General features: G+C 40.3%; 51 non-coding genes across 51 annotated transcripts; all 51 read left to right on the top strand.

The window, feature by feature from the left end:
* The first annotated feature begins 249 nt into the window (after positions 1-249).
* On the top strand, positions 250-366 carry LOC145221021 (U5 spliceosomal RNA). The gene has a single exon (XR_013858524.1). It is a non-coding gene; the product is annotated as a U5 spliceosomal RNA (small nuclear RNA).
* A 255-nt stretch (positions 367-621) lies between these two features.
* Positions 622-763, top strand: LOC145221469 (U4 spliceosomal RNA). The gene has a single exon (XR_013858943.1). It is a non-coding gene; the product is annotated as a U4 spliceosomal RNA (small nuclear RNA).
* A 175-nt stretch (positions 764-938) lies between these two features.
* On the top strand, positions 939-1055 carry LOC145221020 (U5 spliceosomal RNA). The gene has a single exon (XR_013858523.1). It is a non-coding gene; the product is annotated as a U5 spliceosomal RNA (small nuclear RNA).
* Positions 1056-1309: 254 nt separating this feature from the next.
* LOC145221468 (U4 spliceosomal RNA) lies at positions 1310-1451 on the top strand. Its single transcript, XR_013858942.1, has one exon. It is a non-coding gene; the product is annotated as a U4 spliceosomal RNA (small nuclear RNA).
* Positions 1452-1626: 175 nt separating this feature from the next.
* On the top strand, positions 1627-1743 carry LOC145221019 (U5 spliceosomal RNA). The gene has a single exon (XR_013858522.1). It is a non-coding gene; the product is annotated as a U5 spliceosomal RNA (small nuclear RNA).
* Positions 1744-1998: 255 nt separating this feature from the next.
* Positions 1999-2140, top strand: LOC145221467 (U4 spliceosomal RNA). Its single transcript, XR_013858941.1, has one exon. It is a non-coding gene; the product is annotated as a U4 spliceosomal RNA (small nuclear RNA).
* A 175-nt stretch (positions 2141-2315) lies between these two features.
* Positions 2316-2432, top strand: LOC145221018 (U5 spliceosomal RNA). The gene has a single exon (XR_013858521.1). It is a non-coding gene; the product is annotated as a U5 spliceosomal RNA (small nuclear RNA).
* A 255-nt stretch (positions 2433-2687) lies between these two features.
* LOC145221466 (U4 spliceosomal RNA) lies at positions 2688-2829 on the top strand. Its single transcript, XR_013858940.1, has one exon. It is a non-coding gene; the product is annotated as a U4 spliceosomal RNA (small nuclear RNA).
* A 175-nt stretch (positions 2830-3004) lies between these two features.
* On the top strand, positions 3005-3121 carry LOC145221016 (U5 spliceosomal RNA). Its single transcript, XR_013858520.1, has one exon. It is a non-coding gene; the product is annotated as a U5 spliceosomal RNA (small nuclear RNA).
* Positions 3122-3376: 255 nt separating this feature from the next.
* LOC145221465 (U4 spliceosomal RNA) lies at positions 3377-3518 on the top strand. The gene has a single exon (XR_013858939.1). It is a non-coding gene; the product is annotated as a U4 spliceosomal RNA (small nuclear RNA).
* A 175-nt stretch (positions 3519-3693) lies between these two features.
* LOC145221015 (U5 spliceosomal RNA) lies at positions 3694-3810 on the top strand. Its single transcript, XR_013858519.1, has one exon. It is a non-coding gene; the product is annotated as a U5 spliceosomal RNA (small nuclear RNA).
* A 254-nt stretch (positions 3811-4064) lies between these two features.
* On the top strand, positions 4065-4206 carry LOC145221464 (U4 spliceosomal RNA). The gene has a single exon (XR_013858938.1). It is a non-coding gene; the product is annotated as a U4 spliceosomal RNA (small nuclear RNA).
* A 175-nt stretch (positions 4207-4381) lies between these two features.
* On the top strand, positions 4382-4498 carry LOC145221014 (U5 spliceosomal RNA). The gene has a single exon (XR_013858518.1). It is a non-coding gene; the product is annotated as a U5 spliceosomal RNA (small nuclear RNA).
* Positions 4499-4753: 255 nt separating this feature from the next.
* On the top strand, positions 4754-4895 carry LOC145221463 (U4 spliceosomal RNA). The gene has a single exon (XR_013858937.1). It is a non-coding gene; the product is annotated as a U4 spliceosomal RNA (small nuclear RNA).
* A 175-nt stretch (positions 4896-5070) lies between these two features.
* LOC145221013 (U5 spliceosomal RNA) lies at positions 5071-5187 on the top strand. Its single transcript, XR_013858517.1, has one exon. It is a non-coding gene; the product is annotated as a U5 spliceosomal RNA (small nuclear RNA).
* A 255-nt stretch (positions 5188-5442) lies between these two features.
* LOC145221462 (U4 spliceosomal RNA) lies at positions 5443-5584 on the top strand. Its single transcript, XR_013858936.1, has one exon. It is a non-coding gene; the product is annotated as a U4 spliceosomal RNA (small nuclear RNA).
* Positions 5585-5759: 175 nt separating this feature from the next.
* On the top strand, positions 5760-5876 carry LOC145221012 (U5 spliceosomal RNA). Its single transcript, XR_013858516.1, has one exon. It is a non-coding gene; the product is annotated as a U5 spliceosomal RNA (small nuclear RNA).
* A 255-nt stretch (positions 5877-6131) lies between these two features.
* LOC145221460 (U4 spliceosomal RNA) lies at positions 6132-6273 on the top strand. Its single transcript, XR_013858934.1, has one exon. It is a non-coding gene; the product is annotated as a U4 spliceosomal RNA (small nuclear RNA).
* A 175-nt stretch (positions 6274-6448) lies between these two features.
* On the top strand, positions 6449-6565 carry LOC145221011 (U5 spliceosomal RNA). Its single transcript, XR_013858514.1, has one exon. It is a non-coding gene; the product is annotated as a U5 spliceosomal RNA (small nuclear RNA).
* A 255-nt stretch (positions 6566-6820) lies between these two features.
* Positions 6821-6962, top strand: LOC145221459 (U4 spliceosomal RNA). The gene has a single exon (XR_013858933.1). It is a non-coding gene; the product is annotated as a U4 spliceosomal RNA (small nuclear RNA).
* Positions 6963-7137: 175 nt separating this feature from the next.
* LOC145221009 (U5 spliceosomal RNA) lies at positions 7138-7254 on the top strand. The gene has a single exon (XR_013858512.1). It is a non-coding gene; the product is annotated as a U5 spliceosomal RNA (small nuclear RNA).
* Positions 7255-7509: 255 nt separating this feature from the next.
* Positions 7510-7651, top strand: LOC145221457 (U4 spliceosomal RNA). Its single transcript, XR_013858932.1, has one exon. It is a non-coding gene; the product is annotated as a U4 spliceosomal RNA (small nuclear RNA).
* Positions 7652-7826: 175 nt separating this feature from the next.
* LOC145221008 (U5 spliceosomal RNA) lies at positions 7827-7943 on the top strand. Its single transcript, XR_013858511.1, has one exon. It is a non-coding gene; the product is annotated as a U5 spliceosomal RNA (small nuclear RNA).
* A 255-nt stretch (positions 7944-8198) lies between these two features.
* On the top strand, positions 8199-8340 carry LOC145221456 (U4 spliceosomal RNA). Its single transcript, XR_013858931.1, has one exon. It is a non-coding gene; the product is annotated as a U4 spliceosomal RNA (small nuclear RNA).
* Positions 8341-8515: 175 nt separating this feature from the next.
* LOC145221007 (U5 spliceosomal RNA) lies at positions 8516-8632 on the top strand. Its single transcript, XR_013858510.1, has one exon. It is a non-coding gene; the product is annotated as a U5 spliceosomal RNA (small nuclear RNA).
* A 255-nt stretch (positions 8633-8887) lies between these two features.
* LOC145221455 (U4 spliceosomal RNA) lies at positions 8888-9029 on the top strand. Its single transcript, XR_013858930.1, has one exon. It is a non-coding gene; the product is annotated as a U4 spliceosomal RNA (small nuclear RNA).
* A 175-nt stretch (positions 9030-9204) lies between these two features.
* On the top strand, positions 9205-9321 carry LOC145221005 (U5 spliceosomal RNA). Its single transcript, XR_013858509.1, has one exon. It is a non-coding gene; the product is annotated as a U5 spliceosomal RNA (small nuclear RNA).
* Positions 9322-9576: 255 nt separating this feature from the next.
* On the top strand, positions 9577-9718 carry LOC145221454 (U4 spliceosomal RNA). The gene has a single exon (XR_013858929.1). It is a non-coding gene; the product is annotated as a U4 spliceosomal RNA (small nuclear RNA).
* Positions 9719-9893: 175 nt separating this feature from the next.
* Positions 9894-10010, top strand: LOC145221004 (U5 spliceosomal RNA). The gene has a single exon (XR_013858508.1). It is a non-coding gene; the product is annotated as a U5 spliceosomal RNA (small nuclear RNA).
* Positions 10011-10265: 255 nt separating this feature from the next.
* LOC145221453 (U4 spliceosomal RNA) lies at positions 10266-10407 on the top strand. The gene has a single exon (XR_013858928.1). It is a non-coding gene; the product is annotated as a U4 spliceosomal RNA (small nuclear RNA).
* Positions 10408-10582: 175 nt separating this feature from the next.
* Positions 10583-10699, top strand: LOC145221003 (U5 spliceosomal RNA). Its single transcript, XR_013858507.1, has one exon. It is a non-coding gene; the product is annotated as a U5 spliceosomal RNA (small nuclear RNA).
* A 255-nt stretch (positions 10700-10954) lies between these two features.
* LOC145221452 (U4 spliceosomal RNA) lies at positions 10955-11096 on the top strand. Its single transcript, XR_013858927.1, has one exon. It is a non-coding gene; the product is annotated as a U4 spliceosomal RNA (small nuclear RNA).
* A 175-nt stretch (positions 11097-11271) lies between these two features.
* On the top strand, positions 11272-11388 carry LOC145221002 (U5 spliceosomal RNA). The gene has a single exon (XR_013858506.1). It is a non-coding gene; the product is annotated as a U5 spliceosomal RNA (small nuclear RNA).
* A 255-nt stretch (positions 11389-11643) lies between these two features.
* LOC145221451 (U4 spliceosomal RNA) lies at positions 11644-11785 on the top strand. The gene has a single exon (XR_013858926.1). It is a non-coding gene; the product is annotated as a U4 spliceosomal RNA (small nuclear RNA).
* Positions 11786-11960: 175 nt separating this feature from the next.
* Positions 11961-12077, top strand: LOC145221001 (U5 spliceosomal RNA). Its single transcript, XR_013858505.1, has one exon. It is a non-coding gene; the product is annotated as a U5 spliceosomal RNA (small nuclear RNA).
* Positions 12078-12332: 255 nt separating this feature from the next.
* On the top strand, positions 12333-12474 carry LOC145221450 (U4 spliceosomal RNA). Its single transcript, XR_013858925.1, has one exon. It is a non-coding gene; the product is annotated as a U4 spliceosomal RNA (small nuclear RNA).
* Positions 12475-12649: 175 nt separating this feature from the next.
* On the top strand, positions 12650-12766 carry LOC145221000 (U5 spliceosomal RNA). Its single transcript, XR_013858503.1, has one exon. It is a non-coding gene; the product is annotated as a U5 spliceosomal RNA (small nuclear RNA).
* Positions 12767-13021: 255 nt separating this feature from the next.
* LOC145221448 (U4 spliceosomal RNA) lies at positions 13022-13163 on the top strand. The gene has a single exon (XR_013858923.1). It is a non-coding gene; the product is annotated as a U4 spliceosomal RNA (small nuclear RNA).
* Positions 13164-13338: 175 nt separating this feature from the next.
* LOC145220999 (U5 spliceosomal RNA) lies at positions 13339-13455 on the top strand. The gene has a single exon (XR_013858502.1). It is a non-coding gene; the product is annotated as a U5 spliceosomal RNA (small nuclear RNA).
* Positions 13456-13710: 255 nt separating this feature from the next.
* LOC145221447 (U4 spliceosomal RNA) lies at positions 13711-13852 on the top strand. Its single transcript, XR_013858922.1, has one exon. It is a non-coding gene; the product is annotated as a U4 spliceosomal RNA (small nuclear RNA).
* Positions 13853-14027: 175 nt separating this feature from the next.
* LOC145220997 (U5 spliceosomal RNA) lies at positions 14028-14144 on the top strand. The gene has a single exon (XR_013858500.1). It is a non-coding gene; the product is annotated as a U5 spliceosomal RNA (small nuclear RNA).
* Positions 14145-14399: 255 nt separating this feature from the next.
* Positions 14400-14541, top strand: LOC145221446 (U4 spliceosomal RNA). The gene has a single exon (XR_013858921.1). It is a non-coding gene; the product is annotated as a U4 spliceosomal RNA (small nuclear RNA).
* Positions 14542-14716: 175 nt separating this feature from the next.
* On the top strand, positions 14717-14833 carry LOC145220996 (U5 spliceosomal RNA). The gene has a single exon (XR_013858499.1). It is a non-coding gene; the product is annotated as a U5 spliceosomal RNA (small nuclear RNA).
* A 255-nt stretch (positions 14834-15088) lies between these two features.
* Positions 15089-15230, top strand: LOC145221445 (U4 spliceosomal RNA). Its single transcript, XR_013858920.1, has one exon. It is a non-coding gene; the product is annotated as a U4 spliceosomal RNA (small nuclear RNA).
* Positions 15231-15405: 175 nt separating this feature from the next.
* On the top strand, positions 15406-15522 carry LOC145220995 (U5 spliceosomal RNA). Its single transcript, XR_013858498.1, has one exon. It is a non-coding gene; the product is annotated as a U5 spliceosomal RNA (small nuclear RNA).
* A 255-nt stretch (positions 15523-15777) lies between these two features.
* LOC145221444 (U4 spliceosomal RNA) lies at positions 15778-15919 on the top strand. Its single transcript, XR_013858919.1, has one exon. It is a non-coding gene; the product is annotated as a U4 spliceosomal RNA (small nuclear RNA).
* A 175-nt stretch (positions 15920-16094) lies between these two features.
* On the top strand, positions 16095-16211 carry LOC145220994 (U5 spliceosomal RNA). Its single transcript, XR_013858497.1, has one exon. It is a non-coding gene; the product is annotated as a U5 spliceosomal RNA (small nuclear RNA).
* Positions 16212-16466: 255 nt separating this feature from the next.
* On the top strand, positions 16467-16608 carry LOC145221443 (U4 spliceosomal RNA). The gene has a single exon (XR_013858918.1). It is a non-coding gene; the product is annotated as a U4 spliceosomal RNA (small nuclear RNA).
* A 175-nt stretch (positions 16609-16783) lies between these two features.
* LOC145220993 (U5 spliceosomal RNA) lies at positions 16784-16900 on the top strand. Its single transcript, XR_013858496.1, has one exon. It is a non-coding gene; the product is annotated as a U5 spliceosomal RNA (small nuclear RNA).
* A 255-nt stretch (positions 16901-17155) lies between these two features.
* LOC145221441 (U4 spliceosomal RNA) lies at positions 17156-17297 on the top strand. The gene has a single exon (XR_013858916.1). It is a non-coding gene; the product is annotated as a U4 spliceosomal RNA (small nuclear RNA).
* A 175-nt stretch (positions 17298-17472) lies between these two features.
* Positions 17473-17589, top strand: LOC145220992 (U5 spliceosomal RNA). The gene has a single exon (XR_013858495.1). It is a non-coding gene; the product is annotated as a U5 spliceosomal RNA (small nuclear RNA).
* The last annotated feature ends 60 nt before the right edge of the window (positions 17590-17649 follow it).

Genomic DNA, 17649 nt, shown 5'->3' with positions numbered 1-17649 from the left:
CTAAACCCAATACCCCGCCCTGTTACCGCTTTGTACGGTTTTAACAGGGGCAATATATGGACGATTCTTGCAATCGCTGATTTCTTTTAGTATTTAATCTCCAGAAAGCGTGCGTGTGTCGACATGACAAATCGTGTGGCATTATTTAAGTATTGTACAAAGGACAATTTGCAAAAAATTTGAACCAAACACACCACAAACTGAAAGTCGGAATCTGTTTCTTTCGTTAATACTACCTATTCGTTCTGCAACTCTGATCTCACTTCAACATGAGCAAATCTTTCGCCTTTTACTAAAGATTTCCGTGGAGTGGGGTATTTTCAAGAGTCTTTGCTATTTGTTGAAACCACAACAACTGCTTGTGGTGAAATCGTCAATCAATCGATGTGCATGACCATTGTCAGTTATGGTTGGTGCGGTTAATCGGACAATTAATGAAACGCTTTCCGCATAGAAATGCTATATCTTAGCAACTCAGTGCCCTCTTTCATTTTTTTTTGTGATCGTTATCATTTAAATACCGTGGGCATCGCAAACTGACACAGAAAGTCGTAGTCTCGATTTGCAACAAACATAAATGTTACAAGCGGGCACAAGAGTAAGGAACTAGATTCCAAAGGCAGCTTTGCGCAGAGGCGATATCGTAGCTGATGAGGATATTCCGAGGCGCGATTATTGCTAGTTGAAAACTAAACCCAATACCCCGCCCTGTTACCGCTTTGTACGGTTTTAACAGGGGCAATATATGGACGATTCTTGCAATCGCTGATTTCTTTTAGTATTTAATCTCCAGAAAGCGTGCGTGTGTCGACATGACAAATCGTGTGGCATTATTTAAGTATTGTACAAAGGACAATTTGCAAAAAATTTGAACCAAACACACCACAAACTGAAAGTCGGAATCTGTTTCTTTCGTTAATACTACCTATTCGTTCTGCAACTCTGATCTCACTTCAACATGAGCAAATCTTTCGCCTTTTACTAAAGATTTCCGTGGAGTGGGGTATTTTCAAGAGTCTTTGCTATTTGTTGAAACCACAACAACTGCTTGTGGTGAAATCGTCAATCAATCGATGTGCATGACCATTGTCAGTTATGGTTGGTGCGGTTAATCGGACAATTAATGAAACGCTTTCCGCATAGAAATGCTATATCTTAGCAACTCAGTGCCCTCTTTCATTTTTTTTGTGATCGTTATCATTTAAATACCGTGGGCATCGCAAACTGACACAGAAAGTCGTAGTCTCGATTTGCAACAAACATAAATGTTACAAGCGGGCACAAGAGTAAGGAACTAGATTCCAAAGGCAGCTTTGCGCAGAGGCGATATCGTAGCTGATGAGGATATTCCGAGGCGCGATTATTGCTAGTTGAAAACTAAACCCAATACCCCGCCCTGTTACCGCTTTGTACGGTTTTAACAGGGGCAATATATGGACGATTCTTGCAATCGCTGATTTCTTTTAGTATTTAATCTCCAGAAAGCGTGCGTGTGTCGACATGACAAATCGTGTGGCATTATTTAAGTATTGTACAAAGGACAATTTGCAAAAAATTTGAACCAAACACACCACAAACTGAAAGTCGGAATCTGTTTCTTTCGTTAATACTACCTATTCGTTCTGCAACTCTGATCTCACTTCAACATGAGCAAATCTTTCGCCTTTTACTAAAGATTTCCGTGGAGTGGGGTATTTTCAAGAGTCTTTGCTATTTGTTGAAACCACAACAACTGCTTGTGGTGAAATCGTCAATCAATCGATGTGCATGACCATTGTCAGTTATGGTTGGTGCGGTTAATCGGACAATTAATGAAACGCTTTCCGCATAGAAATGCTATATCTTAGCAACTCAGTGCCCTCTTTCATTTTTTTTTGTGATCGTTATCATTTAAATACCGTGGGCATCGCAAACTGACACAGAAAGTCGTAGTCTCGATTTGCAACAAACATAAATGTTACAAGCGGGCACAAGAGTAAGGAACTAGATTCCAAAGGCAGCTTTGCGCAGAGGCGATATCGTAGCTGATGAGGATATTCCGAGGCGCGATTATTGCTAGTTGAAAACTAAACCCAATACCCCGCCCTGTTACCGCTTTGTACGGTTTTAACAGGGGCAATATATGGACGATTCTTGCAATCGCTGATTTCTTTTAGTATTTAATCTCCAGAAAGCGTGCGTGTGTCGACATGACAAATCGTGTGGCATTATTTAAGTATTGTACAAAGGACAATTTGCAAAAAATTTGAACCAAACACACCACAAACTGAAAGTCGGAATCTGTTTCTTTCGTTAATACTACCTATTCGTTCTGCAACTCTGATCTCACTTCAACATGAGCAAATCTTTCGCCTTTTACTAAAGATTTCCGTGGAGTGGGGTATTTTCAAGAGTCTTTGCTATTTGTTGAAACCACAACAACTGCTTGTGGTGAAATCGTCAATCAATCGATGTGCATGACCATTGTCAGTTATGGTTGGTGCGGTTAATCGGACAATTAATGAAACGCTTTCCGCATAGAAATGCTATATCTTAGCAACTCAGTGCCCTCTTTCATTTTTTTTTGTGATCGTTATCATTTAAATACCGTGGGCATCGCAAACTGACACAGAAAGTCGTAGTCTCGATTTGCAACAAACATAAATGTTACAAGCGGGCACAAGAGTAAGGAACTAGATTCCAAAGGCAGCTTTGCGCAGAGGCGATATCGTAGCTGATGAGGATATTCCGAGGCGCGATTATTGCTAGTTGAAAACTAAACCCAATACCCCGCCCTGTTACCGCTTTGTACGGTTTTAACAGGGGCAATATATGGACGATTCTTGCAATCGCTGATTTCTTTTAGTATTTAATCTCCAGAAAGCGTGCGTGTGTCGACATGACAAATCGTGTGGCATTATTTAAGTATTGTACAAAGGACAATTTGCAAAAAATTTGAACCAAACACACCACAAACTGAAAGTCGGAATCTGTTTCTTTCGTTAATACTACCTATTCGTTCTGCAACTCTGATCTCACTTCAACATGAGCAAATCTTTCGCCTTTTACTAAAGATTTCCGTGGAGTGGGGTATTTTCAAGAGTCTTTGCTATTTGTTGAAACCACAACAACTGCTTGTGGTGAAATCGTCAATCAATCGATGTGCATGACCATTGTCAGTTATGGTTGGTGCGGTTAATCGGACAATTAATGAAACGCTTTCCGCATAGAAATGCTATATCTTAGCAACTCAGTGCCCTCTTTCATTTTTTTTTGTGATCGTTATCATTTAAATACCGTGGGCATCGCAAACTGACACAGAAAGTCGTAGTCTCGATTTGCAACAAACATAAATGTTACAAGCGGGCACAAGAGTAAGGAACTAGATTCCAAAGGCAGCTTTGCGCAGAGGCGATATCGTAGCTGATGAGGATATTCCGAGGCGCGATTATTGCTAGTTGAAAACTAAACCCAATACCCCGCCCTGTTACCGCTTTGTACGGTTTTAACAGGGGCAATATATGGACGATTCTTGCAATCGCTGATTTCTTTTAGTATTTAATCTCCAGAAAGCGTGCGTGTGTCGACATGACAAATCGTGTGGCATTATTTAAGTATTGTACAAAGGACAATTTGCAAAAAATTTGAACCAAACACACCACAAACTGAAAGTCGGAATCTGTTTCTTTCGTTAATACTACCTATTCGTTCTGCAACTCTGATCTCACTTCAACATGAGCAAATCTTTCGCCTTTTACTAAAGATTTCCGTGGAGTGGGGTATTTTCAAGAGTCTTTGCTATTTGTTGAAACCACAACAACTGCTTGTGGTGAAATCGTCAATCAATCGATGTGCATGACCATTGTCAGTTATGGTTGGTGCGGTTAATCGGACAATTAATGAAACGCTTTCCGCATAGAAATGCTATATCTTAGCAACTCAGTGCCCTCTTTCATTTTTTTTGTGATCGTTATCATTTAAATACCGTGGGCATCGCAAACTGACACAGAAAGTCGTAGTCTCGATTTGCAACAAACATAAATGTTACAAGCGGGCACAAGAGTAAGGAACTAGATTCCAAAGGCAGCTTTGCGCAGAGGCGATATCGTAGCTGATGAGGATATTCCGAGGCGCGATTATTGCTAGTTGAAAACTAAACCCAATACCCCGCCCTGTTACCGCTTTGTACGGTTTTAACAGGGGCAATATATGGACGATTCTTGCAATCGCTGATTTCTTTTAGTATTTAATCTCCAGAAAGCGTGCGTGTGTCGACATGACAAATCGTGTGGCATTATTTAAGTATTGTACAAAGGACAATTTGCAAAAAATTTGAACCAAACACACCACAAACTGAAAGTCGGAATCTGTTTCTTTCGTTAATACTACCTATTCGTTCTGCAACTCTGATCTCACTTCAACATGAGCAAATCTTTCGCCTTTTACTAAAGATTTCCGTGGAGTGGGGTATTTTCAAGAGTCTTTGCTATTTGTTGAAACCACAACAACTGCTTGTGGTGAAATCGTCAATCAATCGATGTGCATGACCATTGTCAGTTATGGTTGGTGCGGTTAATCGGACAATTAATGAAACGCTTTCCGCATAGAAATGCTATATCTTAGCAACTCAGTGCCCTCTTTCATTTTTTTTTGTGATCGTTATCATTTAAATACCGTGGGCATCGCAAACTGACACAGAAAGTCGTAGTCTCGATTTGCAACAAACATAAATGTTACAAGCGGGCACAAGAGTAAGGAACTAGATTCCAAAGGCAGCTTTGCGCAGAGGCGATATCGTAGCTGATGAGGATATTCCGAGGCGCGATTATTGCTAGTTGAAAACTAAACCCAATACCCCGCCCTGTTACCGCTTTGTACGGTTTTAACAGGGGCAATATATGGACGATTCTTGCAATCGCTGATTTCTTTTAGTATTTAATCTCCAGAAAGCGTGCGTGTGTCGACATGACAAATCGTGTGGCATTATTTAAGTATTGTACAAAGGACAATTTGCAAAAAATTTGAACCAAACACACCACAAACTGAAAGTCGGAATCTGTTTCTTTCGTTAATACTACCTATTCGTTCTGCAACTCTGATCTCACTTCAACATGAGCAAATCTTTCGCCTTTTACTAAAGATTTCCGTGGAGTGGGGTATTTTCAAGAGTCTTTGCTATTTGTTGAAACCACAACAACTGCTTGTGGTGAAATCGTCAATCAATCGATGTGCATGACCATTGTCAGTTATGGTTGGTGCGGTTAATCGGACAATTAATGAAACGCTTTCCGCATAGAAATGCTATATCTTAGCAACTCAGTGCCCTCTTTCATTTTTTTTTGTGATCGTTATCATTTAAATACCGTGGGCATCGCAAACTGACACAGAAAGTCGTAGTCTCGATTTGCAACAAACATAAATGTTACAAGCGGGCACAAGAGTAAGGAACTAGATTCCAAAGGCAGCTTTGCGCAGAGGCGATATCGTAGCTGATGAGGATATTCCGAGGCGCGATTATTGCTAGTTGAAAACTAAACCCAATACCCCGCCCTGTTACCGCTTTGTACGGTTTTAACAGGGGCAATATATGGACGATTCTTGCAATCGCTGATTTCTTTTAGTATTTAATCTCCAGAAAGCGTGCGTGTGTCGACATGACAAATCGTGTGGCATTATTTAAGTATTGTACAAAGGACAATTTGCAAAAAATTTGAACCAAACACACCACAAACTGAAAGTCGGAATCTGTTTCTTTCGTTAATACTACCTATTCGTTCTGCAACTCTGATCTCACTTCAACATGAGCAAATCTTTCGCCTTTTACTAAAGATTTCCGTGGAGTGGGGTATTTTCAAGAGTCTTTGCTATTTGTTGAAACCACAACAACTGCTTGTGGTGAAATCGTCAATCAATCGATGTGCATGACCATTGTCAGTTATGGTTGGTGCGGTTAATCGGACAATTAATGAAACGCTTTCCGCATAGAAATGCTATATCTTAGCAACTCAGTGCCCTCTTTCATTTTTTTTTGTGATCGTTATCATTTAAATACCGTGGGCATCGCAAACTGACACAGAAAGTCGTAGTCTCGATTTGCAACAAACATAAATGTTACAAGCGGGCACAAGAGTAAGGAACTAGATTCCAAAGGCAGCTTTGCGCAGAGGCGATATCGTAGCTGATGAGGATATTCCGAGGCGCGATTATTGCTAGTTGAAAACTAAACCCAATACCCCGCCCTGTTACCGCTTTGTACGGTTTTAACAGGGGCAATATATGGACGATTCTTGCAATCGCTGATTTCTTTTAGTATTTAATCTCCAGAAAGCGTGCGTGTGTCGACATGACAAATCGTGTGGCATTATTTAAGTATTGTACAAAGGACAATTTGCAAAAAATTTGAACCAAACACACCACAAACTGAAAGTCGGAATCTGTTTCTTTCGTTAATACTACCTATTCGTTCTGCAACTCTGATCTCACTTCAACATGAGCAAATCTTTCGCCTTTTACTAAAGATTTCCGTGGAGTGGGGTATTTTCAAGAGTCTTTGCTATTTGTTGAAACCACAACAACTGCTTGTGGTGAAATCGTCAATCAATCGATGTGCATGACCATTGTCAGTTATGGTTGGTGCGGTTAATCGGACAATTAATGAAACGCTTTCCGCATAGAAATGCTATATCTTAGCAACTCAGTGCCCTCTTTCATTTTTTTTTGTGATCGTTATCATTTAAATACCGTGGGCATCGCAAACTGACACAGAAAGTCGTAGTCTCGATTTGCAACAAACATAAATGTTACAAGCGGGCACAAGAGTAAGGAACTAGATTCCAAAGGCAGCTTTGCGCAGAGGCGATATCGTAGCTGATGAGGATATTCCGAGGCGCGATTATTGCTAGTTGAAAACTAAACCCAATACCCCGCCCTGTTACCGCTTTGTACGGTTTTAACAGGGGCAATATATGGACGATTCTTGCAATCGCTGATTTCTTTTAGTATTTAATCTCCAGAAAGCGTGCGTGTGTCGACATGACAAATCGTGTGGCATTATTTAAGTATTGTACAAAGGACAATTTGCAAAAAATTTGAACCAAACACACCACAAACTGAAAGTCGGAATCTGTTTCTTTCGTTAATACTACCTATTCGTTCTGCAACTCTGATCTCACTTCAACATGAGCAAATCTTTCGCCTTTTACTAAAGATTTCCGTGGAGTGGGGTATTTTCAAGAGTCTTTGCTATTTGTTGAAACCACAACAACTGCTTGTGGTGAAATCGTCAATCAATCGATGTGCATGACCATTGTCAGTTATGGTTGGTGCGGTTAATCGGACAATTAATGAAACGCTTTCCGCATAGAAATGCTATATCTTAGCAACTCAGTGCCCTCTTTCATTTTTTTTTGTGATCGTTATCATTTAAATACCGTGGGCATCGCAAACTGACACAGAAAGTCGTAGTCTCGATTTGCAACAAACATAAATGTTACAAGCGGGCACAAGAGTAAGGAACTAGATTCCAAAGGCAGCTTTGCGCAGAGGCGATATCGTAGCTGATGAGGATATTCCGAGGCGCGATTATTGCTAGTTGAAAACTAAACCCAATACCCCGCCCTGTTACCGCTTTGTACGGTTTTAACAGGGGCAATATATGGACGATTCTTGCAATCGCTGATTTCTTTTAGTATTTAATCTCCAGAAAGCGTGCGTGTGTCGACATGACAAATCGTGTGGCATTATTTAAGTATTGTACAAAGGACAATTTGCAAAAAATTTGAACCAAACACACCACAAACTGAAAGTCGGAATCTGTTTCTTTCGTTAATACTACCTATTCGTTCTGCAACTCTGATCTCACTTCAACATGAGCAAATCTTTCGCCTTTTACTAAAGATTTCCGTGGAGTGGGGTATTTTCAAGAGTCTTTGCTATTTGTTGAAACCACAACAACTGCTTGTGGTGAAATCGTCAATCAATCGATGTGCATGACCATTGTCAGTTATGGTTGGTGCGGTTAATCGGACAATTAATGAAACGCTTTCCGCATAGAAATGCTATATCTTAGCAACTCAGTGCCCTCTTTCATTTTTTTTTGTGATCGTTATCATTTAAATACCGTGGGCATCGCAAACTGACACAGAAAGTCGTAGTCTCGATTTGCAACAAACATAAATGTTACAAGCGGGCACAAGAGTAAGGAACTAGATTCCAAAGGCAGCTTTGCGCAGAGGCGATATCGTAGCTGATGAGGATATTCCGAGGCGCGATTATTGCTAGTTGAAAACTAAACCCAATACCCCGCCCTGTTACCGCTTTGTACGGTTTTAACAGGGGCAATATATGGACGATTCTTGCAATCGCTGATTTCTTTTAGTATTTAATCTCCAGAAAGCGTGCGTGTGTCGACATGACAAATCGTGTGGCATTATTTAAGTATTGTACAAAGGACAATTTGCAAAAAATTTGAACCAAACACACCACAAACTGAAAGTCGGAATCTGTTTCTTTCGTTAATACTACCTATTCGTTCTGCAACTCTGATCTCACTTCAACATGAGCAAATCTTTCGCCTTTTACTAAAGATTTCCGTGGAGTGGGGTATTTTCAAGAGTCTTTGCTATTTGTTGAAACCACAACAACTGCTTGTGGTGAAATCGTCAATCAATCGATGTGCATGACCATTGTCAGTTATGGTTGGTGCGGTTAATCGGACAATTAATGAAACGCTTTCCGCATAGAAATGCTATATCTTAGCAACTCAGTGCCCTCTTTCATTTTTTTTGGTGATCGTTATCATTTAAATACCGTGGGCATCGCAAACTGACACAGAAAGTCGTAGTCTCGATTTGCAACAAACATAAATGTTACAAGCGGGCACAAGAGTAAGGAACTAGATTCCAAAGGCAGCTTTGCGCAGAGGCGATATCGTAGCTGATGAGGATATTCCGAGGCGCGATTATTGCTAGTTGAAAACTAAACCCAATACCCCGCCCTGTTACCGCTTTGTACGGTTTTAACAGGGGCAATATATGGACGATTCTTGCAATCGCTGATTTCTTTTAGTATTTAATCTCCAGAAAGCGTGCGTGTGTCGACATGACAAATCGTGTGGCATTATTTAAGTATTGTACAAAGGACAATTTGCAAAAAATTTGAACCAAACACACCACAAACTGAAAGTCGGAATCTGTTTCTTTCGTTAATACTACCTATTCGTTCTGCAACTCTGATCTCACTTCAACATGAGCAAATCTTTCGCCTTTTACTAAAGATTTCCGTGGAGTGGGGTATTTTCAAGAGTCTTTGCTATTTGTTGAAACCACAACAACTGCTTGTGGTGAAATCGTCAATCAATCGATGTGCATGACCATTGTCAGTTATGGTTGGTGCGGTTAATCGGACAATTAATGAAACGCTTTCCGCATAGAAATGCTATATCTTAGCAACTCAGTGCCCTCTTTCATTTTTTTTTGTGATCGTTATCATTTAAATACCGTGGGCATCGCAAACTGACACAGAAAGTCGTAGTCTCGATTTGCAACAAACATAAATGTTACAAGCGGGCACAAGAGTAAGGAACTAGATTCCAAAGGCAGCTTTGCGCAGAGGCGATATCGTAGCTGATGAGGATATTCCGAGGCGCGATTATTGCTAGTTGAAAACTAAACCCAATACCCCGCCCTGTTACCGCTTTGTACGGTTTTAACAGGGGCAATATATGGACGATTCTTGCAATCGCTGATTTCTTTTAGTATTTAATCTCCAGAAAGCGTGCGTGTGTCGACATGACAAATCGTGTGGCATTATTTAAGTATTGTACAAAGGACAATTTGCAAAAAATTTGAACCAAACACACCACAAACTGAAAGTCGGAATCTGTTTCTTTCGTTAATACTACCTATTCGTTCTGCAACTCTGATCTCACTTCAACATGAGCAAATCTTTCGCCTTTTACTAAAGATTTCCGTGGAGTGGGGTATTTTCAAGAGTCTTTGCTATTTGTTGAAACCACAACAACTGCTTGTGGTGAAATCGTCAATCAATCGATGTGCATGACCATTGTCAGTTATGGTTGGTGCGGTTAATCGGACAATTAATGAAACGCTTTCCGCATAGAAATGCTATATCTTAGCAACTCAGTGCCCTCTTTCATTTTTTTTTGTGATCGTTATCATTTAAATACCGTGGGCATCGCAAACTGACACAGAAAGTCGTAGTCTCGATTTGCAACAAACATAAATGTTACAAGCGGGCACAAGAGTAAGGAACTAGATTCCAAAGGCAGCTTTGCGCAGAGGCGATATCGTAGCTGATGAGGATATTCCGAGGCGCGATTATTGCTAGTTGAAAACTAAACCCAATACCCCGCCCTGTTACCGCTTTGTACGGTTTTAACAGGGGCAATATATGGACGATTCTTGCAATCGCTGATTTCTTTTAGTATTTAATCTCCAGAAAGCGTGCGTGTGTCGACATGACAAATCGTGTGGCATTATTTAAGTATTGTACAAAGGACAATTTGCAAAAAATTTGAACCAAACACACCACAAACTGAAAGTCGGAATCTGTTTCTTTCGTTAATACTACCTATTCGTTCTGCAACTCTGATCTCACTTCAACATGAGCAAATCTTTCGCCTTTTACTAAAGATTTCCGTGGAGTGGGGTATTTTCAAGAGTCTTTGCTATTTGTTGAAACCACAACAACTGCTTGTGGTGAAATCGTCAATCAATCGATGTGCATGACCATTGTCAGTTATGGTTGGTGCGGTTAATCGGACAATTAATGAAACGCTTTCCGCATAGAAATGCTATATCTTAGCAACTCAGTGCCCTCTTTCATTTTTTTTTGTGATCGTTATCATTTAAATACCGTGGGCATCGCAAACTGACACAGAAAGTCGTAGTCTCGATTTGCAACAAACATAAATGTTACAAGCGGGCACAAGAGTAAGGAACTAGATTCCAAAGGCAGCTTTGCGCAGAGGCGATATCGTAGCTGATGAGGATATTCCGAGGCGCGATTATTGCTAGTTGAAAACTAAACCCAATACCCCGCCCTGTTACCGCTTTGTACGGTTTTAACAGGGGCAATATATGGACGATTCTTGCAATCGCTGATTTCTTTTAGTATTTAATCTCCAGAAAGCGTGCGTGTGTCGACATGACAAATCGTGTGGCATTATTTAAGTATTGTACAAAGGACAATTTGCAAAAAATTTGAACCAAACACACCACAAACTGAAAGTCGGAATCTGTTTCTTTCGTTAATACTACCTATTCGTTCTGCAACTCTGATCTCACTTCAACATGAGCAAATCTTTCGCCTTTTACTAAAGATTTCCGTGGAGTGGGGTATTTTCAAGAGTCTTTGCTATTTGTTGAAACCACAACAACTGCTTGTGGTGAAATCGTCAATCAATCGATGTGCATGACCATTGTCAGTTATGGTTGGTGCGGTTAATCGGACAATTAATGAAACGCTTTCCGCATAGAAATGCTATATCTTAGCAACTCAGTGCCCTCTTTCATTTTTTTTTGTGATCGTTATCATTTAAATACCGTGGGCATCGCAAACTGACACAGAAAGTCGTAGTCTCGATTTGCAACAAACATAAATGTTACAAGCGGGCACAAGAGTAAGGAACTAGATTCCAAAGGCAGCTTTGCGCAGAGGCGATATCGTAGCTGATGAGGATATTCCGAGGCGCGATTATTGCTAGTTGAAAACTAAACCCAATACCCCGCCCTGTTACCGCTTTGTACGGTTTTAACAGGGGCAATATATGGACGATTCTTGCAATCGCTGATTTCTTTTAGTATTTAATCTCCAGAAAGCGTGCGTGTGTCGACATGACAAATCGTGTGGCATTATTTAAGTATTGTACAAAGGACAATTTGCAAAAAATTTGAACCAAACACACCACAAACTGAAAGTCGGAATCTGTTTCTTTCGTTAATACTACCTATTCGTTCTGCAACTCTGATCTCACTTCAACATGAGCAAATCTTTCGCCTTTTACTAAAGATTTCCGTGGAGTGGGGTATTTTCAAGAGTCTTTGCTATTTGTTGAAACCACAACAACTGCTTGTGGTGAAATCGTCAATCAATCGATGTGCATGACCATTGTCAGTTATGGTTGGTGCGGTTAATCGGACAATTAATGAAACGCTTTCCGCATAGAAATGCTATATCTTAGCAACTCAGTGCCCTCTTTCATTTTTTTTTGTGATCGTTATCATTTAAATACCGTGGGCATCGCAAACTGACACAGAAAGTCGTAGTCTCGATTTGCAACAAACATAAATGTTACAAGCGGGCACAAGAGTAAGGAACTAGATTCCAAAGGCAGCTTTGCGCAGAGGCGATATCGTAGCTGATGAGGATATTCCGAGGCGCGATTATTGCTAGTTGAAAACTAAACCCAATACCCCGCCCTGTTACCGCTTTGTACGGTTTTAACAGGGGCAATATATGGACGATTCTTGCAATCGCTGATTTCTTTTAGTATTTAATCTCCAGAAAGCGTGCGTGTGTCGACATGACAAATCGTGTGGCATTATTTAAGTATTGTACAAAGGACAATTTGCAAAAAATTTGAACCAAACACACCACAAACTGAAAGTCGGAATCTGTTTCTTTCGTTAATACTACCTATTCGTTCTGCAACTCTGATCTCACTTCAACATGAGCAAATCTTTCGCCTTTTACTAAAGATTTCCGTGGAGTGGGGTATTTTCAAGAGTCTTTGCTATTTGTTGAAACCACAACAACTGCTTGTGGTGAAATCGTCAATCAATCGATGTGCATGACCATTGTCAGTTATGGTTGGTGCGGTTAATCGGACAATTAATGAAACGCTTTCCGCATAGAAATGCTATATCTTAGCAACTCAGTGCCCTCTTTCATTTTTTTTTGTGATCGTTATCATTTAAATACCGTGGGCATCGCAAACTGACACAGAAAGTCGTAGTCTCGATTTGCAACAAACATAAATGTTACAAGCGGGCACAAGAGTAAGGAACTAGATTCCAAAGGCAGCTTTGCGCAGAGGCGATATCGTAGCTGATGAGGATATTCCGAGGCGCGATTATTGCTAGTTGAAAACTAAACCCAATACCCCGCCCTGTTACCGCTTTGTACGGTTTTAACAGGGGCAATATATGGACGATTCTTGCAATCGCTGATTTCTTTTAGTATTTAATCTCCAGAAAGCGTGCGTGTGTCGACATGACAAATCGTGTGGCATTATTTAAGTATTGTACAAAGGACAATTTGCAAAAAATTTGAACCAAACACACCACAAACTGAAAGTCGGAATCTGTTTCTTTCGTTAATACTACCTATTCGTTCTGCAACTCTGATCTCACTTCAACATGAGCAAATCTTTCGCCTTTTACTAAAGATTTCCGTGGAGTGGGGTATTTTCAAGAGTCTTTGCTATTTGTTGAAACCACAACAACTGCTTGTGGTGAAATCGTCAATCAATCGATGTGCATGACCATTGTCAGTTATGGTTGGTGCGGTTAATCGGACAATTAATGAAACGCTTTCCGCATAGAAATGCTATATCTTAGCAACTCAGTGCCCTCTTTCATTTTTTTTTGTGATCGTTATCATTTAAATACCGTGGGCATCGCAAACTGACACAGAAAGTCGTAGTCTCGATTTGCAACAAACATAAATGTTACAAGCGGGCACAAGAGTAAGGAACTAGATTCCAAAGGCAGCTTTGCGCAGAGGCGATATCGTAGCTGATGAGGATATTCCGAGGCGCGATTATTGCTAGTTGAAAACTAAACCCAATACCCCGCCCTGTTACCGCTTTGTACGGTTTTAACAGGGGCAATATATGGACGATTCTTGCAATCCCTGATTTCTTTTAGTATTTAATCTCCAGAAAGCGTGCGTGTGTCGACATGACAAATCGTGTGGCATTATTTAAGTATTGTACAAAGGACAATTTGCAAAAAATTTGAACCAAACACACCACAAACTGAAAGTCGGAATCTGTTTCTTTCGTTAATACTACCTATTCGTTCTGCAACTCTGATCTCACTTCAACATGAGCAAATCTTTCGCCTTTTACTAAAGATTTCCGTGGAGTGGGGTATTTTCAAGAGTCTTTGCTATTTGTTGAAACCACAACAACTGCTTGTGGTGAAATCGTCAATCAATCGATGTGCATGACCATTGTCAGTTATGGTTGGTGCGGTTAATCGGACAATTAATGAAACGCTTTCCGCATAGAAATGCTATATCTTAGCAACTCAGTGCCCTCTTTCATTTTTTTTTGTGATCGTTATCATTTAAATACCGTGGGCATCGCAAACTGACACAGAAAGTCGTAGTCTCGATTTGCAACAAACATAAATGTTACAAGCGGGCACAAGAGTAAGGAACTAGATTCCAAAGGCAGCTTTGCGCAGAGGCGATATCGTAGCTGATGAGGATATTCCGAGGCGCGATTATTGCTAGTTGAAAACTAAACCCAATACCCCGCCCTGTTACCGCTTTGTACGGTTTTAACAGGGGCAATATATGGACGATTCTTGCAATCGCTGATTTCTTTTAGTATTTAATCTCCAGAAAGCGTGCGTGTGTCGACATGACAAATCGTGTGGCATTATTTAAGTATTGTACAAAGGACAATTTGCAAAAAATTTGAACCAAACACACCACAAACTGAAAGTCGGAATCTGTTTCTTTCGTTAATACTACCTATTCGTTCTGCAACTCTGATCTCACTTCAACATGAGCAAATCTTTCGCCTTTTACTAAAGATTTCCGTGGAGTGGGGTATTTTCAAGAGTCTTTGCTATTTGTTGAAACCACAACAACTGCTTGTGGTGAAATCGTCAATCAATCGATGTGCATGACCATTGTCAGTTATGGTTGGTGCGGTTAATCGGACAATTAATGAAACGCTTTCCGCATAGAAATGCTATATCTTAGCAACTCAGTGCCCTCTTTCATTTTTTTTTGTGATCGTTATCATTTAAATACCGTGGGCATCGCAAACTGACACAGAAAGTCGTAGTCTCGATTTGCAACAAACATAAATGTTACAAGCGGGCACAAGAGTAAGGAACTAGATTCCAAAGGCAGCTTTGCGCAGAGGCGATATCGTAGCTGATGAGGATATTCCGAGGCGCGATTATTGCTAGTTGAAAACTAAACCCAATACCCCGCCCTGTTACCGCTTTGTACGGTTTTAACAGGGGCAATATATGGACGATTCTTGCAATCGCTGATTTCTTTTAGTATTTAATCTCCAGAAAGCGTGCGTGTGTCGACATGACAAATCGTGTGGCATTATTTAAGTATTGTACAAAGGACAATTTGCAAAAAATTTGAACCAAACACACCACAAACTGAAAGTCGGAATCTGTTTCTTTCGTTAATACTACCTATTCGTTCTGCAACTCTGATCTCACTTCAACATGAGCAAATCTTTCGCCTTTTACTAAAGATTTCCGTGGAGTGGGGTATTTTCAAGAGTCTTTGCTATTTGTTGAAACCACAACAACTGCTTGTGGTGAAATCGTCAATCAATCGATGTGCATGACCATTGTCAGTTATGGTTGGTGCGGTTAATCGGACAATTAATGAAACGCTTTCCGCATAGAAATGCTATATCTTAGCAACTCAGTGCCCTCTTTCATTTTTTTTTGTGATCGTTATCATTTAAATACCGTGGGCATCGCAAACTGACACAGAAAGTCGTAGTCTCGATTTGCAACAAACATAAATGTTACAAGCGGGCACAAGAGTAAGGAACTAGATTCCAAAGGCAGCTTTGCGCAGAGGCGATATCGTAGCTGATGAGGATATTCCGAGGCGCGATTATTGCTAGTTGAAAACTAAACCCAATACCCCGCCCTGTTACCGCTTTGTACGGTTTTAACAGGGGCAATATATGGACGATTCTTGCAATCGCTGATTTCTTTTAGTATTTAATCTCCAGAAAGCGTGCGTGTGTCGACATGACAAATCGTGTGGCATTATTTAAGTATTGTACAAAGGACAATTTGCAAAAAATTTGAACCAAACACACCACAAACTGAAAGTCGGAATCTGTTTCTTTCGTTAATACTACCTATTCGTTCTGCAACTCTGATCTCACTTCAACATGAGCAAATCTTTCGCCTTTTACTAAAGATTTCCGTGGAGTGGGGTATTTTCAAGAGTCTTTGCTATTTGTTGAAACCACAACAACTGCTTGTGGTGAAATCGTCAATCAATCGATGTGCATGACCATTGTCAGTTATGGTTGGTGCGGTTAATCGGACAATTAATGAAACGCTTTCCGCATAGAAATGCTATATCTTAGCAACTCAGTGCCCTCTTTCATTTTTTTTTGTGATCGTTATCATTTAAATACCGTGGCCATCGCAAACTGACACAGAAAGTCGTAGTCTCGATTTGCAACAAACATAAATGTTACAAGCGGGCACAAGAGTAAGGAACTAGATTCCAAAGGCAGCTTTGCGCAGAGGCGATATCGTAGCTGATGAGGATATTCCGAGGCGCGATTATTGCTAGTTGAAAACTAAACCCAATACCCCGCCCTGTTACCGCTTTGTACGGTTTTAACAGGGGCAATATATGGACGATTCTTGCAATCGCTGATTTCTTTTAGTATTTAATCTCCAGAAAGCGTGCGTGTGTCGACATGACAAATCGTGTGGCATTATTTAAGTATTGTACAAAGGACAATTTGCAAAAAATTTGAACCAAACACACCACAAACTGAAAGTCGGAATCTGTTTCTTTCGTTAATACTACCTATTCGTTCTGCAACTCTGATCTCACTTCAACATGAGCAAATCTTTCGCCTTTTACTAAAGATTTCCGTGGAGTGGGGTATTTTCAAGAGTCTTTGCTATTTGTTGAAACCACAACAACTGCTTGTGGTGAAATCGTCAATCAATCGATGTGCATGACCATTGTCAGTTATGGTTGGTGCGGTTAATCGGACAATTAATGAAACGCTTTCCGCATAGAAATGCTATATCTTAGCAACTCAGTGCCCTCTTTCATTTTTTTTTGTGATCGTTATCATTTAAATACCGTGGCCATCGCAAACTGACACAGAAAGTCGTAGTCTCGATTTGCAACAAACATAAATGTTACAAGCGGGCACAAGAGTAAGGAACTAGATTCCAAAGGCAGCTTTGCGCAGAGGCGATATCGTAGCTGATGAGGATATTCCGAGGCGCGATTATTGCTAGTTGAAAACTAAACCCAATACCCCGCCCTGTTACCGCTTTGTACGGTTTTAACAGGGGCAATATATGGACGATTCTTGCAATCGCTGATTTCTTTTAGTATTTAATCTCCAGAAAGCGTGCGTGTGTCGACATGACAAATCGTGTGGCATTATTTAAGTATTGTACAAAGGACAATTTGCAAAAAATTTGAACCAAACACACCACAAACTGAAAGTCGGAATCTGTTTCTTTCGTTAATACTACCTATTCGTTCTGCAACTCTGATCTCACTTCAACATGAGCAAATCTTTCGCCTTTTACTAAAGATTTCCGTGGAGTGGGGTATTTTCAAGAGTCTTTGCTATTTGTTGAAACCACAACAACTGCTTGTGGTGAAATCGTCAATCAATCGATGTGCATGACCATTGTCAGTTATGGTTGGTGCGGTTAATCG

This window comes from Phallusia mammillata, chromosome 3, assembly GCF_965637545.1.
Source record: "Phallusia mammillata chromosome 3, kaPhaMamm4.hap1.1, whole genome shotgun sequence".
Lineage (NCBI taxonomy): Eukaryota > Metazoa > Chordata > Ascidiacea > Phlebobranchia > Ascidiidae > Phallusia > Phallusia mammillata.
This window is presented reverse-complemented; position numbering and strand designations above follow the sequence as displayed.